The 18,578-nt window shown below is 42.3% G+C and overlaps 1 long non-coding RNA gene across 1 annotated transcript; it reads right to left on the bottom strand.

Annotated features, from left to right (window-relative positions):
- Window positions 1-13,117: 13,117 nt before the first annotated feature.
- LOC308308001 lies at window positions 13,118-18,389 on the bottom strand. The gene is made up of 3 exons (XR_013963253.1): window positions 18,252-18,389; window positions 15,257-15,349; window positions 13,118-14,160 (listed from the first exon to the last, which is right to left on the bottom strand). It is a non-coding gene; the product is annotated as an uncharacterized lncRNA (long non-coding RNA).
- Window positions 18,390-18,578: the final 189 nt, after the last annotated feature.

Consider the following 18,578-nt stretch of genomic DNA (forward strand, 5'->3'; position numbering starts at 1 on the left):
ATAAATCAAATATTTCAAGTCGTCCACAGTTGTTCACTCAACTACTTTCTACGTTCTCTCTCTCGGTCGTCCTCAGACGAGCTTCCATCGGAGTCTCCAATCGTTCCGGTTCTCCGTACACCCGGCCAGCTCCGAAGAGCTTTCAGCTCCCGCACCGCATCCTTCTTCAGGACGTCCACATACGTTAACGCGGAACGTCCTCGCGATCGATGCCCGCGCGTTGGTTCCCACAGGACCAGCCTGCTACTAAATTAGTACGTGGTGTCTGGCTACAGACAATGACTCTTCAAGATTTGTTGTCAAACCAGTGACTTAAGTATGCCTTTCAGTTCCTCCACAAGTGCTTCTGAAGATTGTTTTGTCTGCCTGTCGCATCACAGCTCGTCGAGGTGACGGCAGGATGTGTTGATTGGCAAAAACCTCTCTTACCAGTGTCAGTGTCAGTGTCATCACACCTCATGATGCCTCTTGTGTGTGTCTTGGCGAGGTGGATGGCATGGGGCACACGCCTGGTGCTCACACCTCGTTGAGCACTCATCCAGGGGTGTCGCACCAAATTCTGGGCCCTGGGTACAAGGATTCATGCGGGCCCCCCATGAATGTTCTTCATAGGGGGATGGGGTTTAACCCATTTAGACAGGGAACACATTATTACGCATTATTTTGTGAATTGAAAAATAGCAGATATACAAGCTCACTGCTGCAAGCTTGTAGATCTGATATTTTTTTTAAATTGTGAACATTTGTGCAAGCCTTTGAATATTTCAAATCTTTCTAAGGTTTTTTGAAAAACCTATGTTTCTATGTCAGTGGTACTCAAACCCCCAAAATGATATCTATTTGGCCACGGACCCCCATCTCAAAATATTTCGTTCCAGGGAACCCCCTGGAATTTTCACGACTTCTCTGAAATAGCAGATCTAAAAGCTCAGTGTGGCACTCGGTGCCACACTGTAAGCTTGTATATCTGCCATTTTTCAATAGCTAAAAAATAAAATAATTAAGGCCCCTCCACCTTGGGCCCTAGTAACTCAGTCCCACTTTCCCCCCCCCTTGTGACGCCCCTCATCATCAAATCATCTTGGCCCGTGTTTTCCACACTTTTGAGCTCGAGACCCGAAAGGGACGTCATTGTGTTCTGTCCTGTATTATTCAAGTTTCAGTATGGCATCAGCTTACGTCCTAATGCACAAAGGCCATGCTGTACAGGGAAAGAGAGGTTGGTGCCAATCATTACATTCTACCACAACCTGGCGTGCTGTGATATGACTCTATGAGCAGATTTTTGTTTTTGTTTTCAAAATAGGAAAAGAAACGTGCTTTCACAAGGATTCAGAATCACTAGGAGTAAGCTGAAAGGCCTAAAAACAAGTCTTGAGGAGTCATTGCTTGGGCCAGCAGAGCGCGCAAGTACTGCGTTCGGCTGCATATGTACCGGTATGTAGGTATGTACAGAAGGTAGGTAGGGGCCAGCATTCCTGGTGATGCCAGTGGTGATGCCAGTGGTGAGGTGTGCACAAGTATAGGCCATACATGGCCTACTTGTGCACAAGACGCAAGTTGGCAATTTGACAGAGTGCAGTTCTAGTTGCCTGCTGGCCCAGAAGAATGAGAAAGGGGTTGAGTGAACTACTCCATGGGGAGTTTTCTTGTGGCCCTGGAACACATTCCATATTACAAAAAATATATAATTTTGGATGGTTGGTTGTAAAGGATGTCCATTTTAAATGTTTTTCATTACTTCAACCAAAACCCGTTCATGGTGAATAATTAAGGGATAGTACAACCTGATGTCCATTGTTATGTGCTATAGGTCCTCTATAGGATGATAATGGACATATTATGTACATTTTGGTGACAGTAGTGGAGCCAAGCTGGCATGGTGAAAGTGTTTCTGTGTTTGAATTAGGGCTGTCACAATTATTACATAATCGTCTAATCGCAATTATTTGGCATAATCGCAATTATTTTGTGATAATCGTCATAATCGTTTACATGTTGAAAGATGTTTATATATGTTCAAACATTTAAAAAATAGTGGAAATAGCAGATCTACAAGCTCACAACGCGTCGCGATGTTCTTTTTAAAGTGTAAAATTGTGAAATATGTCCTCCATTTCTTTGTATATTTAGGTTACGCGTCATATCTGCCATGTGCAATTTCAAAGCCTACAAGCCAAACAGAAATGTAATTGTCAACGACAAAAAGACAATTAAATCGTTAATCGCAATTATTTGAGAGACAATTAATCTTCATGTAAAATGTCATATCGTGACAGCCCTAGTTTGAATGAAAACTCTCTGTTGAGAGTCACAGCATCATGACATTCAGCCCGGGAGTCGGGACGCTCTTCAGTGATCGAATGAATCCAATGAAACATACAACTGTGTAAAAGCTAATGGATGTACGTGGAGAATTCTTTCTTTGACGTGATTCTCAAAATCCACCCACAACTCAGAAATGTCTCCAAATCGATGGAGATGACGTGTAAAAGGGCTCTTCACCGATTTTCAGCCTATCTTCATATAATTGGTTCTCCCTATACTCATTATAAGATTGAACCATTTACGTCTACTTTCGTCTTAGGAGGGCTGTGGACAGTTCAGAGAGAGAGAGAGAGAGTGAGACACACACACACACACACACACACACACACACACACACACACACACACACACACACACACACACACACACACACACACACACACACACACACACACACAGAGAGAGAGAGGGAGAGAACACACACACAGAGAGAGAGGGAGAGAGCACAATGAACCATCAGTTGGGAGTTGGAGCATCATGACACTATTTAGTGATTGGAGTCCTCTCAAAACTCAGAAATGGGTAGCTACAAATTGAGGGAGATGGCTTGTAATGGACGAACTGCACTCAAAAATCATATGTTTCTTTTTTTCTTGTGTGGTTATGATTGTGGCCCCCTGCCTAACCTAGTTGGATACCCCTGCATTAGATAATTGACACTGGGTAAAAAATGGGTTACAAAATCATGGGATTAAATAAATAATAAAAATCCAATCAGATTGGCTTTTTGTTTTTATTCGGAGGTGCTTTGTTCTTGGTCACACCAAAAAAGCCCCAAATCCGTGGGTTTCAGGTCAGCAGGCATGCGGCGGCTCTGTGCTGCTAACCCTCATCTGTCTGCCTTCTTCTCCAGGATTACAAAGGCAGCCAGCTCCAGCAGCCACACTGGAAAAAGCCTGACACTGTCAGCATAGCCGACTACATTGTTGAGGTAAAAACCTGCAGTGGTGTGTATGTGCGCGCGCACACACACACACACACACACACACACACACACACACACACACACACACACACACACACACACACACAATATATTGGCTTAACATTTTGGATATTACTTTTATAATCTATCAAACACGTTTGGCAATGTAATTCCAGGGAGAAAGGAAAGAGAGGGTTTTCAACATTTTTCTAGCCATGTGTGGGTACAAACTAATCATAGAATCTGATTCGATGATAAGTTTGCATACCCCCTCATCTAACTTGTATGAGCCCGAACAGAAAGAAAATGACAAGATGCAGTGCAGCTGCTCAATGCATCCCAGCTTGTCTGAGGAGAGAGAAAATGAAGTCATGTATATTTCACCAGCTCCAACAGACAAGTGTTGTCACAGTATTAGAAATTGAGTTCTGTCCCAGTTTTTCACAGCTATTTTCAGCATGCAACCAAGTTTAAAAATGGGAGATCCGGGCACTCAGAGTTCAAAGAGGTTAATTAATTACATTTATTACATTTAAATGAATTAAACCAACATGTTTTGACCACAAGCATTCTTCATCAGCTAGGGGCTAAATTACAATTATTTGGCAGCTTTAGTTACTACACATTGTAACAAATTTAGATCGCAGCCGAGTGTACAGCGGCCGGAATGAGGATCAGCATCTCTAAATCTGAGGCCATGGTTCTCAGCAGGAAACCGATGGATTGTGCAGTCCAAGTAGGGAATGAGGCTTTACTCCAGGTGAAGGAGTTTAAGTATCTCGGGGTCTTGTTCACGAATGAGAGAAAGGGGAAGACGGAGAAGGAGATCAGCCGGAGAATCGGAGCAGCAGGAGCGGTTTTGCAGGCGCTAAATCGCACTGTGGTGAAGAAAAAAGAGTTGAGCCGGAAGGCAAAGCTCTCTGTCTACCGAGCAATCTTCGTTCCTACTCTCACCTATGGTCATGAAGTGTGGGTCATGACCGAAAGTATAAGGTCGCGGGTGCAAGCGGACGAAATGGGTTTCCTCAGACGGGTGGCTGGTATCTCCCTTAGAGATAGGGTGAGAAGTTCAGTCACCCGAGAGAGACTTGGAGTAGAACCGCTGCTCCTACACTTGGAAAGGAGTCAGCTTAGGTGGTTCGGGCATCTAGTACGGATGCCTCCCGAGCGCCTTCCTAGGAAGGTCCTCGATGCACGTCCCACTGGGAGGAGACCCCGTGGCAGACCAAAGACCAGATGGAGGGATTATATCTCCAAACTGGCATGGGAACGCCTCGGTATACTCCCTGAGGGAGTGGAGGAAGTTGCTCAGGATAAGGAAATCTGGAGGTCTCAGTTGGAACTGTTACCCCCGCGACCCGATTCCGGATACGCGGTTGAAGATGGATGGATGGATGGATAGTACAAAACATGCGTTAACCACTAATACTTTGGCTCTTTGAAAATAGACAATCCTACAAGCTTGAAAGCTTGTCACATCACCAAGAGAGGAAAAGAGAGGGAAGCCTGGGAGGAGAGGGGGCGGGATTAATGGACTGTGACCTCAAAGTCCACGGGCCAGTCACAGCGCTTTTCTGAGCCTAATTATTTAGAAAACCCACTGAATGTTCAACGCTCCGTTTTTTGGAGTGTAATTGAGGTCAGAAAAAAGAAACAGAAAAAATATATATATCGTCGTTGTCCGGTGGAAACAGCCGATCTACAAGCACACGTGCTTGTAGATCAGCTGTTTTCACTATATATACATTTGATGTCATGAAACCTTTAAGTAAAAGGGGAATCAAAGTACTTTTCCCCACCACTGTCCAGGGACTGAAGGCAGTGGACAAGGACCCCAGCGGCCCCTCAGATGACGTGTTGCTGCAGGGCTATGAGCGCGAGGAGGACGGCAGTGGCTCTACGGCTGGCTCCTTAAGCTCCCTGTACTCGTCCAGCAGCGATGACCAGGAGGACGACGTCTGCCTCGATTATGTCCATGAATGGGGCCCTCACTTCAGAAAGCTGGCAGACATTTGCGCCGGATGTGACTACGAGGGAACCTGTGCCCCGCTGGCCATAACCCCCTCATAAGTGTTTTAACAAAGGATTCAAATTATGGTTGAAATCAAATCAAATGTGCTCACATGTATAGTTACTGACTGGTTATTTGAATGATTATGTCTACTACTTTTGTTTCACAAGTTAATGTATTGGGTCTGATTCTGATTAATTATTACTACATAATATTCTTGTTGTACTTGATTGGGTTTTAGACTAGTTCCGTTCTATTTTAGAAAAGCCTCCTGCGGACAGACTGTGTTGAAAACTAGCACGAGTGCTATATACACTTGCATCTGGTTCATCCAATGTGATTGTGATGTCCATGTTAAATAAATAAACAACATAACATATATACTGTAAGTGACGACTGGGCATTTTCTTCAACACTTGTGCTTCTTCGTTTGACAGTTAGAAAGAATATCTCATCATCCCTTTGATTTTTTCTTTTTTTTAAGATAGTATGTAAGAAAGCTGAGATGGAAGGCGTAGATGGAGCAATTTATAACCCATTTTCAAAAATTGCTTTAAAAGTCAATTCACTATTGTTATTATCTCCATGGCCATCTCTGAACTTTCAACTTTTTGAGCGGTGGTTACACCGTCTCCTATACGTGGCCGTGTGTGTATGCGTGTGTGTGTGCGCGTGTGTGCGTGTGTGTGTGTCTGTATGTAGCCTGCAGGCCTGCAGTACCTTTTATGACCACACATGTTAAGGGAGGGGCGCTGTTGTTCAGGCCAGGCCAGACCAGGCACACACACACACACGCACACACACACACACACACACACACAGGGGGGAAGGGGGGGGGGGGGGGGGGGGGTAAACCACCGCTCAGTTCACACGGGTGTGATTTTCTACTAAGTGATGGCTTTGAACTTTTCAAAGCACTAAAGACAATTGTCATAATGTGGATATCATATTGACGTCATCCACATTATTCATTTCATTTGCTGTCAGCCACTAACTGGCTGTAGTATTTTTATTTTTTAAATAGAAGATTTGAAGGGGACATGGACTTCAGTCTTGCCACGGACACGTTTGTTGGTGTACAGACACATTGGTGACCCTTGGCATTGGTTTAAAGATGGGGAGGTAAAAGTTCAGAGGGCTCTATTTTCATCCATGCCTTACCCCTTATCCCTAAACCATTTTGAACTATTTTCAACAATATTTTTGATTATTTCAAATAGCTGATCTACAAGCTCACAACGTGCCGATGTACATCGGCTATTTGAAGTATTTTAAAATGTTTTTAAAAATAGTAAAACAAAGGCAAAGAAGTTCATAGCGATAAGGGGTAAGGCATGTATATCTGAGAATCTCAACAAAAGACACCGTTGTCTACATGACAAGAAAGAGACACTGGTGTCTACATATTGACAAGAAAGAGACAGTCAGCTAGGGCATTAAGGCCACTGTGGCCTCAGGACATGCCATTTTTTGGAGGGGCACAAGGCCATGAGGGGCAACGACGGCCATGGCCTCCCTGAAATTCCTGCCCTGGTTGTAAGTCACTCAACTTTGATTGGCTCCCACAGAGTTTCACCAGAGGTGTTCGATTGGAAGTAATTGAGAGGTGTTAGATTGGAAGTAATTGAGAGGTGTTAGATGACACCTTATATGAACACATGGTGAAGAAAGACATTCATTTCCATCTCCACCATCATGGAGGTTGTGGGTTCGATACCACTGTGGTGCTACTGGAGTTTTGGGCCTACTGGATTTTTGAGCCCCCATCCTCCCGGTGGGGGCTCCGGGAGGATCAGTAGAGTAAAACAACAGCAGTGACAACACAGAAATGTCTGTGGGGAGGAATTAATTGGCCTAACGACTTCGGGAGACATCTTTAAAAAAGATTAAATTGTAAAGGCAGCACTCATTTGCATACCAGCATGCCACAGGTATCACTTTAAAGGAGTAGTTCACCCCCAAAATGACTTTTTTTCTATTGATTACTCACGCAATGGAGACTAGAGTTCAATAATATTTTTAGTTTTTTGTCACATTCCTAAGACAAAAATGTGATAACAATAAATTTACCCCCATTCGTTCCGGATGGGGACCCGTTTCGAAACGGGTCCTCATCCGGAATCAATGGGGGTAAATTTACTCGAATCAAATTTTTGTCTTAGGAATGTGACAAAAACCAAAACATATTATTGAACTCTACTCTCCATGGCATGAGTAATCAATAGAAAAAAAGTCATTTTGGGGGTGAACTACTCCTTTAAGAAGTGTGATCCTTGATCCTCAAACATAGGTCTAGACAACTTATTTGTTCAGTTAGGTGTAATATTGGCTGATTTATTATATATAAATAGATGTTTCGATAATGGTGGCAATAATTTACATATAAATGGGTCATTTTGACAACATTTTAACATAGCTTTTTTAATTTTTTTATCTAGTAACACTGATTAGAATTATATTTCCGGGGGGTGCATTCTTCCCACTAGACTAAGTGTAACATGGAGTTTTAAACAGTCTGGAATGTAAAATCTCTAGTAGATGTGAAAATGAAATTCCCCCTTGAATAAAGTAGAGAACATAAGTTTATTTTGTCAGTTTCACTTACAGTATGGTAGATAGATTTTGGAATCGTGTGCTTCATCCATGCACTTTTTCTTTGGTTAACAACTTTTTGTAAAAAAGTGTTTCTCTTCTATAAGATGCGTCCATGTTTGCTGCATTCTCTGGAATTGGAACATCTTGTCTTATTCTCCAGAATTACCCAATGCAAGCGCAGGAGAGAGCAATTGTGCTCTACTGTATGTGTGTAAAGCATTACATTTTCGACCCACTTCAATGTGTGTTTGAGAATTGTTGCGACCGTAGGTCGCATTTACTATCAAAACCTCCACCGGCTGTCCGTGAGTGAGTCAGTCCGTCACAAGTCACACTCTTGCCCTGCTCATATCTCCGCAACCGTTGCCCCCATCCACGCCAAATCTTGCACACACACTCCTGACCTGCCAAACTACTACCTCCAAGGACCCCCGCAGCTCCAGGGACCCCCAGGTCCCTGGGGGACCCCCAGGTCTAATTTTGCCCTGCTCCTATCTGCACAACCGTTGCCCCGATCCATGCCAGATTTTGCACACACACTCCTTGCCTGCCAAACTACAACCTCCAAGGACCCCCGGAGCTCCAGGGACCCCCAGGTCCCTGGGGGACCCCCAGATGTAAAAAATGAACAAATGGGCAAAAATGACCAAATGACCACCCCAACGGGGCTGCTCACGGGGAATTCCTGGGGACCACCCACTCCTGGTGCTCCAGAACGGATGCAAAAGTGGTGGCGCCCCCAGTGGAGGACCCCCTCCACTGCAGCTCACATAAAATGCCGTAACTCCTACAGATTTTGCCCTAAAATCACGAAAATCACTACACAGCATGTCTACACTCATGTCACATGGATCAGGAAGATTTAGGAAAAACAAATTTCTGCCCTATTTGTGGAGATAAGCGACCTACGGTCGCTTATCTCCCGATTAGGGAGTCTTACTGGTCTGTGAATAGGGAGGTTTGTGTGGGTGCGCTAATCAATATACTTCACCCAACTCAGTGTGACATTGCATACACAACATGACACGTATTGTACTCTCTTGTTCACACACACACACACACACACACACACACACACACACACACACACACACAAACACACACACACACACACACAAGCGCACGCACGCACGCACGCATGCACACACACACACACACACACACACACACACACACACACACACACACACACAACACATGTTAACCTGTGGTGTCATTACCTTAGCACATCTCATTGATTTCCTGGGTGGAACTCGAATGGCGGTGTCCAATTTATTGCGATGTTCTTTCTCTACCATGGTTACATGTCACATGCATGCCCGCATGCATTCTAGCTCATTCGTTTGCAGGAGGTGCACGAGGGTCTGATGTACAAACTGTTAGAAAGCGGCATCGGGGAAAAAACATTTGCATTTGTGCATTTGTGCATTTGTTAGTGTACAAATGTACACTAACAAATGCACAGTTAAAATAGGCTAAAAACACACAGACTTCTTTCCCCAAAGCCGGGGAGTTAGACAGGGATGCATGCAGCCTGCATGAATTGGCAAAAACGAACAGTCTACAGCACCATGCAGGTATCACCCTAGCCAAAACAGAAGTCAAATGCTTTTTGCAGATGATCTGCTGCTGTCTCCAACCAAAGAAGGACTGCAGCAGCAACTTGATATCCTGCACGAATTCTCCCAGACGTGGGCCCTAGACAGTAAACCTAACCAAGACTAAAATCATGACATTTCAAAAAAGATCCAGCCGCCGAAATACTCTCTAAATACAATCCCATTAGAACAAACAAAAATACCTGACCAAGGTCACCAACCCAATACAAAGACAAATCTTGACTAGGTACTGACTGTGAGCACAGTCTTGCGACCCAAGCACAGATCATAACCACCCGAGGAGAGTTTGAAAACATGACCAATGATAAAAACTCCCATTGAAGTACAACAATGTGCAAACACAGAAGCAAGATGTGATAGGAGAAGGATATCAAATTCCATTCTGTACACCCCTGCACTGTCTGCATTGAGTAACCTCGATACAAGAAAAACTCCAAACTCAAACTTTTACTCTTTGTACATTTTGTGTTGATTGTATTGTTTTGTTCAATCGTATTGTATTGTGTACACTTCTGCTCTGGCAATGTAAACGTATGTTTTCTCATGCCAATAAAGCCCATTGAATTGAATTGAATTGATTTCTCTTTTTTTAATGAATGCCTCTTCGGAATTCACAGCTTTCGATGACGGGCCGTACAAGACATAATCAATTCTGGCACTATCCGCATACACAGTCTCCTTTCTTTCACATAACATATACGAGTGAAAATGTCTGAATGTGAAAGGACAGAGTGTGTGTGTGTGTGTGTGTGTGTGTGTGTGTGTGTGTGTGTGTGTGTGTGTGTGTGTGTGTGTGTGTGTGTGTGTGTGTGTGTGTGTGTGTGTGTGTGTGTGTGTGTGTGTGTGTGTGTGTGTGTGTGTGTGTGTGTGCGCGTGCACACTGCGTGTGTGTGGTGAGAGAGAGTGAGTGCCAAGATGAATTATATCATAGCTTTTCGTTCCCCAGTGCACAGATGTGACTGCAGCACAACACTGGTTTGACCGACATTGAAATGGACAGGGGATTCAACACCATTTTATCACATACTCTCTCCTCGCCTAGCCTATCTTCTCTTTGTCCATCCTCCCTTCCCCTTCTTCTGTTCTTTGCTGTCTTCGGCTGCCCCATGCTGCATTATTACAATCTTATTCATGCTTCCATGCTTTCCTATTATATCTCATCTCATTTCCTGTTGCCATCTCTCTTTTCCCCCCACTCTCCCCACTCTCCCATCCCCTCCCTTCAATTCAAATTCAAATATAACATTTACATTGCCCATCTCTCTTTCCCTGTTTCCTGTCTATCTCCATAATTGTTCCCTATCAATACAGGCAGAAAAAGACCCTCCCAAGAAATATATATAATACTTTTATAGATACATAGACAGACAGACAGACAGACAGACAGACAGACAGACAGACACTTTTCAATGTATTAAATTAAAGGTTTGTGCTCTATTTGTACGTACAGTGGTTCTATATGCCAAGATCAGTATGTATACACACATGATTCATATGCTTTCCTTATTTTAAGTCGCTCTAGATTAAGAGCATGACCGTCTGATAAATGCCAAATTGTAAATTGTAATTAGGCCTATCCACTGTAATTGTATCCATTGAACAGCATACAACTCTTATCTGTGTTTGCTACTTCACCCAGCAGATAAGGGATTTTATTATTATGAGTCATATTTTCAAACTCTCTTTGGGTGGCACATTTGGCAGGTAGTTGAAAGTACATCTTGTAATGGGTGTACTGCACAGTCTGTCTTCAAGCCTGCTCACTGGGTACATACAGTACTTTGATTTTGAATCAGTCAAGTCAATAGCATTCCAGTTTGCTCTGTATTGTTACTCTTCGACCTTAAAGGAGTAGTTCACCCCCCCAAATGTTTTTTTTGAGCGGTGGTCACACCGTCTCCATAGCGTGGCCGTGTGTGTAGGTATGTTTGTTTGTTAGTTTGTTTGTATGTGGGTGGGTCTGTATGTAGCCTCAAGCCTGTGTAGTACCTTTTCTGACCACACATGTTAAGGGAGGGGCGCTGTTGTCCAGGCCACAGGGTCAGAATCAATGGGGATAAATTTACGGTCAAGGGTCAAGTACATTTACTTGACCCTTACTTGACCCTTGATGATCTACAAGCTCACAACGGTTGGATCGGCAACGCGACGTGAGCTTGTATGTCTGTTGTTAACCGGAAGTGGTCCCGCAGATAATGCTACAGTAAATTCTCGCGGAAACAGGTATATATTTTTGTCTTATGAAACTTATTGTACAGAAGTCTCCATGGCATGATTAATCAATAGAGAACAAGTCATTTTGGGGGTGAACTGCTCCAATAACTCCCACACAGAACTGGGGCTGCAACTATCCATTATTTCCTTAACAATTATAACTATTGATTACTTTTTCAATTAATCAAATAATTAAGAAACAACTAATCAAGAATCAATGTTTAAAAGAAAGTACATCAAATAACTACTTGAACACAATTCATACTTTGTTGCCCAACCCAACTGTGTTTTTTGATTGATTGAATGTTTTATTAACAAGATTGTTAACAGTACAAGCAGTACAGTCTAAGGTTATGCTAAAAGGGTAACACAATTCATCGATCCATTGTATTGTCATTCAAATGTAATGGAAATAGCAGATCGTCCATTTTCATTATTTCATTATCGATTATTCTTCATAATCAAAGTTTGATTAAGTGTTGCACCTCTACACAGAACATTTATATTTAATGGGTATTGTAGTGTATAGGTATTGTCCCTCCCTCCCTTGTACATACAGTACACCGTTGTTGCAACAGGCACGGTTACCACATCTATCTACAGTATGTACTGCATAGATGTGGTAACCAGTGTTGATTTGACACGCAGCGCAACACATTGTGAGCTTGAAGATCTGCCATTTTCAGAGTGCAATGCCTGAATGTAACCAAGCATGAAATGACTGGTCTTTTAGTCCCTCCCTAACATTTAGTCTATTTTTTTCATTTGTTGACGAAAATGTCAATATATTTAGTCTAGTTTTAGTCATCATAGGTTAGTTATAATTTAGTTTTCATCAGTGAAAAAAGGTAGTCGATGGAAATATTTTGTCATAGCTTTAGCCGACAAAATTAATACCATTTGCCATTTGCGGATTTCTAAAGAAAAGAAAAAACACATTCCCATTTAATTGGCAGAATCCGTGTGAACACCATACATACTGTCCTCCTAATACGAAAAATAAAATAAAAAAGGTTATTGAAAAAACACGGCCTCCTCAGTCCTCACATACTCTATTAAGACAGTATGAGTCACCATAACCAAGGACGGTTGTTTTCCATGAATCTATCATGGTTAAAAGGGAGTTGGAAGTTACAATGGGTTTGTTTGTATAGGATGGGGGCGTATCTGACTAAATGAATATCAAATATCTAAATACTGAATCAAGCATTCAGATCAAGCATTCAAATCCAAATATTTAAAGTGAAATAGCCATTTAATAGGGCTGCAACTATTGGTTATTTTCTTAATGATTATTCCATCAATTACAGTGTTAAAAAAAGGAAAATATCATTTACACCTGTAATAGTGTGATCTGACAATAAAATGTATTTCGATTCTGGTGATTGCCTCCCCAAATGACCAGACATTTATATTGACCTAGAATTCACAAGGAAAATGTTTGTTTATTGTAAATTCATACATTGGTTCAAAAACAAGATGCATAAATGAATAGATATAATAGAACAGTGGTGATGCAGCGGGTGTGATCAGGTCTGATCAGTTCCTCTCCTGGGGAATTGATGGTCAGACCTTCATAGTTCTGCTGCTCCAACGTTCCTCTAGCCTGGGTACCAGCCTGCTAAACTACGTTCAGTGGACTGGTTTTGTCACTTTGCTTCTCAGTCTGGCCAGGCTCCTACTGTATCTCCAAAGGAGGCAGGACATAGAAAACGAGTGGAAACCACTCGCAGCTATTGATTGGTCTGTGGTGCGGGGCTGGACAAATACACCAGTGTGTATTGGCTGGCTGATGACGTAGCTACCCTAACCCTACTCTGATTCGCTGGAACAACATCCAATCAGCAACGACGTCGCCTATGTAACAGGTGATGTTCGGAAATACGAGGAGGCTTGACAGACTGAGAAGCGAAGTGACAAAACCAACCCACTGAATGTAGAGTAGCAGGCTGTCACCCAGGCTAACGTTCCTCGATCTGGCTTCCATTACAGAGAGAGCTGGATACACAAACACACACACACACACGGGATGGACGATTGTGTAATGTGTGTGAGAATGTGTGAAACTTTATGTGGGGGTAGTTTATAATAATGGTGGTATATGCACAGAGTTTGTTTTTTTAACAATTAGATTCATGGGGTTATGCTCGCCATGCTATGTGCACTACATAAAAACAGGGTCCATACATCAGTTAGTCTGATTAAGCTCTACTTTATGCTTCAATGTACAATAGCGTTGCAGCGTTGCAGCGGTGTGTGTGTGTGTGTGTGTGTGTGTGTGTGTGTGTGTGTGTGTGTGTGTGTGTGTGTGTGTGTGTGTGTGTGTGTGTGTGTGTCCTTCCAGCTCTCAATCTAAGCTCAGGATCCACACTGGGAGACCTCCAGCCTGGCGTCTGGATTAGGCGGCATGGGTTCAGCACTGAAGCCCTGAGCCTCCACACCGCTCTCCTTCATGTCCTCCTTCATTCCTGTACAGACAGACAGAGTGAGAAGGAGAGAGAGACATTATTAGACAGTGCATTTTACCGTTTCCTGTTGTCCACACTTAGTACTGTATGTGAACGGTCACAGCTTGTCCGTATGTGTGTATCTCTGTGTGTACCTGTGTGTGTCTGTGGTTCTATGGGTTTGTCGCTCTGACATCATGCTATGACGTCACTGTGATGTCAGGGGAACTACTCTTAACAGAATGGGTTTGCCGCTCTGACATCACACTCTGGCTTCACTGTGATGTCACCCTAACAGAATCCCTTTTATGCCCATATATGGAGTTCCCTGATATCAATATTAACACACACACACACACACACACACACACACACACACACACACACACACACACACACACACACACACACACACACACACACACACACACACAAACACACACACAAACACTCACAATGTGTGAGCTTGTAGGTCAGCTATTGTCATGAAATGTAGGGCGTGTTCTCTCTAACTATTTGTACTCTGTGTTCAGTACGAGAAACTTTAGCTTTACAACCAACCTGGTGTTCTGGATAGGCATATTGTTAACATACGGTGCTGGGAGGCCACTTGTACATACTTTAGTGTAATATTATTGTGCTGTGGTGAAGTCAAGTAGCCTATAGGGAAGTGTGGAGATATGCTGCATAATTCCTCGCTGTAATTCATATGAAAGGTGGAAAGGTGGAGAGAGCCCTCGAGCGGAAACAGGGTTTCCAATAATGCCAGGTTTGTTTCCATGCAGCCGAGATGAGATGTGTCTCAAAAGCTGTATTTGTATTTTCAAGTGTGGTGTGACCGACCGTGCCCTAATAATAATTACATTCTACTTTTGGTACTTTAAGTACATTATGATACCTATACTTTTGTACTTTTACTCAAGTAAAATGTTGAATTCCGGACATTTACTTACTACAGAGTATTTCTACATTGCGGCATTGATACTTTTACTTAAGTAAAGAATGTGAGTAATTTTACCTAGCCTGATTTCAGACTCTACGCTGGAGAGAGTGGGCGGGTCTATTGGCTGGAGCCAGGCAAAATTTTACCACCCACTGTTGGTTCGGTTTCCCTCACCTTTGACCTGGTTACATGATGCAGTGGTGGGTTTCTCCGGGTGGTCTCCTCCTGCGATTGCAGCCCGGATCTTCTGCGCCACGTAAGAGCAGGCTGCGGAGGGGGGTTACAATGGATTACTCTCTCTCTCTCTCAAGACAGATTCATGTAGTGTTGTCAGTAGGAATACACACAAAAACACCCGGGAGGTAGTGGACTCAGAAAAAGGAGGAGAGAAACTGAGTTCCTTTTTTCTACACAAAAAAGGAGGTCTTGCCCCCAGAGGTGAAAACAAATGAACACCAGTCTGGTTTATTTATTTTTTGATCTATTATGTTACACATAATAAGAATAATGGTCTTCGGTGCTGTATAACCTCACCAGACACATTTACAATGAAAGGCAACTATTTACTATAAGCTAAAATAAGCTATAGGGAAAATATACAGTACCATATGCAATAAAAAATGTGCACTATAATGCAGGGTTTCTCGAAGTGGGTGACACCCTAGGGTGCCATGACGCAAGTCCAGGGGTGCTGCAGAATCCTATAATAATATTAACAGACTTGGGCTGTACTTGGGTTAGCGTGTTATGTTAAATCTCCTTTTTATTAGTTATTTTCAATCTGTCCCAATGGAAACAGATATATCTCAAGTTTTCCTCATGACAAGGCACACTGCCCCCACTGCTATAGAGTGGGGGAAGAGTGTGGGAAGATTTAAATAATTATAGCATATATGACATACAGTAAATGTAAGGTGCTAAAAGGGTGCTGTGGATGAAAAACTGTTATTTACGTTATTTACAGGGGTTACAAAGATGAAGAAAAAAAAAAGAGAGGGCCAATCAGGTGGAGTTAGCTGGTTTGGCAGAACGTGTCGAGTTAGGAGGTTTTGTCCCAAGCACTTTTTACTACTTTCCATTGTTTCAATATTATTTACTCGAGTTAAGAGGTTTTGGCCAGACAGTGATGATATGAATTAACTATACCTGTATAGATTTGTATTATTTGCGAGCTATGTCAATAACTTGATCAGAAAAATAAAAGACGTATCACACGTTTTCTAATGCAACACTTAATTGTATTGAGGTATCTAAGGAGCACTGGTGACAATGGAATGCAGGTCAGCAACTCTTCTCTGTGCTCTTTATAGTGAGCACATCGAAAAATAAGAAATCAGAAAATGTGAGATTTGTTGTCTTCTTTTTTCCCCCTTTTCTTTCCTCCCACTGCTTGCCGCTGCTGTTGTTGTACTCTATACTGGCTCACCTGCCAGTGAGGAGGACGTAAGACTAGGGCCTTTGTCCTACTCCTCCTGCTCAACATCCCCGGCTGACAGGTGCCACCCCCAGTACCGTACGAGTATGTGCAGTGATAAAATATCACCCTCCCTGCCCGGCTTCTATTTTTTTCCTTCATATTATCATGTTATATTATCATTAAAATCGTAATGTTTTGCAGATGACCGTGAAGTGGCAATTTAAGGACTTTTAAGATCTTTTTAATACCTAAAGAAAAGAAAAGAAAGACCATTACTGCATCAAAATTATTCAACAAACTGTACTATACCTGTCAAACAATGGCCAAATTGTCAATAATAAAAGAAAGCGTTTGAAAAAATTCCCTTCCTGTAGATCAGCTAATTCCACAATATTTATCTGTGGAACCGAGTCAAACTAAATGCAATGCCTCAACTTCTACAATTCCAAGTGCTTGTCATGGTGGGGGGTTCCCAGTTCAAATATGATTCTTTTGGGGGGTCACGGCCTGAAAAGGTTGAGAACCACTGCTCTAGGACATGACGTATCAGATTCAGACCTCTCCTTGTTCAATAGGCTTCTTTTGAGTGTCATGGGGAACTGTGCTTCTGATCCAACATTCTGCACATTCCACCCAGCAGCATACAAGACAAGATACTGTCAACGCGTCCTTCATGCATTTTGCCCACAGTCCATCATGTGTTTAGCGCTGCCAGCAAATCTCTTTTTGTTAGCCAAATTCAGGCTGAAAAATGTTAACTTGTGCAAAAGTTGTCACCCCATTCTAATTAATTTGTTCAGAAGTACACACAAAAAACATCTGTAATCATTTTATTGAGGCAGAGAGAGAGAGACAAAGAAATATCTGGTGGGATTATTATCATGATTATTATTTATTATTATTACAAAATAAATAATAGTAGTATTCCCTTTCGTACAGTTTTTCTATATTTAATTTGGCACAAGAAAACTGTGACCAAACAGCACATAACCACAGAAACATCCACTATTTATTTAAGAGGACGTCACTTCTTTCGCTGTCTGCAAACATTTTTAACAACCATTGACTTTATTTTTCAAGAGCTTGAAACTAATCTGTCATTCATATCCCGAAGGCACAGTCAGACCTGTCACGATATTCTGCTGAGTCATTCCTTCAACACAAACTGTCTCTTTGTTTTGACGTTTATTTTTCCTTGTCTTTTTTTTTATCGGTTCTTCTTGGTTATACATTCCAGTGCTTCACCTTTCACTTGTTAGTCACGTTAGTCACTTCAGAAGGTGTAAAACACTTTTAAACTTAAAAGTTACTTTAAAAACTTTAAATAGTGTCTCTTACTTGAGTAGTACAGTAGATACAGGGATTTGAACACTCACTGCTACTCAACTGTAGATTTCATATCAGAAATATATGTGGTTCATATCCTAAATTGAACCTGAAATCCAGTCCACAAGACCGATTACATTATCTTACAGTAAAGGCTGTTGACTGGGGTCCCCCAGGGCTCTGTACTTGGCCCCCTCCTTGTTACCTCTACACCAAATCCCTTTGCTGAAAATAGCACATAAATGAAGCTCATGTGTTGTTTTGCGACACCTTGTGACACAATGAGTTTGTAGATCTGATATTTTTGCAGAATATTCACCCCCATAATATGGTTGCTGTAGGGTTCAAGTGGTTAAAAAATGGATTAACCAAGTGTTCATAACACAACTGTAATAGTCACTGAATTGATCAAATATAAAGACTTACCGTTTATGATCAGTCACACCATTTCACACAGATTGAAGTACACGAGCAGGTTATAAACCCTGATTTATTACTTAAGGTTTAGTAGATATCGTTTGAGCTTTTGTCTGTTTGCTCCCAAGTGTCATCTGCAGTTGCTTCCCTTCCTCAAAAACAAAGTTAACCCCTCCCCATGACAGCCTGACCACTCCCCCTGACAACCCGACCACTCCCCCTGACAACCGGACCACTCCCCTGGGCCCTGACAATCTGAACTCTTTCAGCTTGTAAGGGTGAGAGAGGAATTTGGTCTATACGATGAAGATGATTATGTAATATATGATTGATAAA

This window comes from Nannobrachium achirus (assembly GCF_963921795.1).
Source record: "Nannobrachium achirus genome assembly, chromosome: 22".
Classification (NCBI taxonomy): Eukaryota; Metazoa; Chordata; class Actinopteri; order Myctophiformes; family Myctophidae; genus Nannobrachium; species Nannobrachium achirus.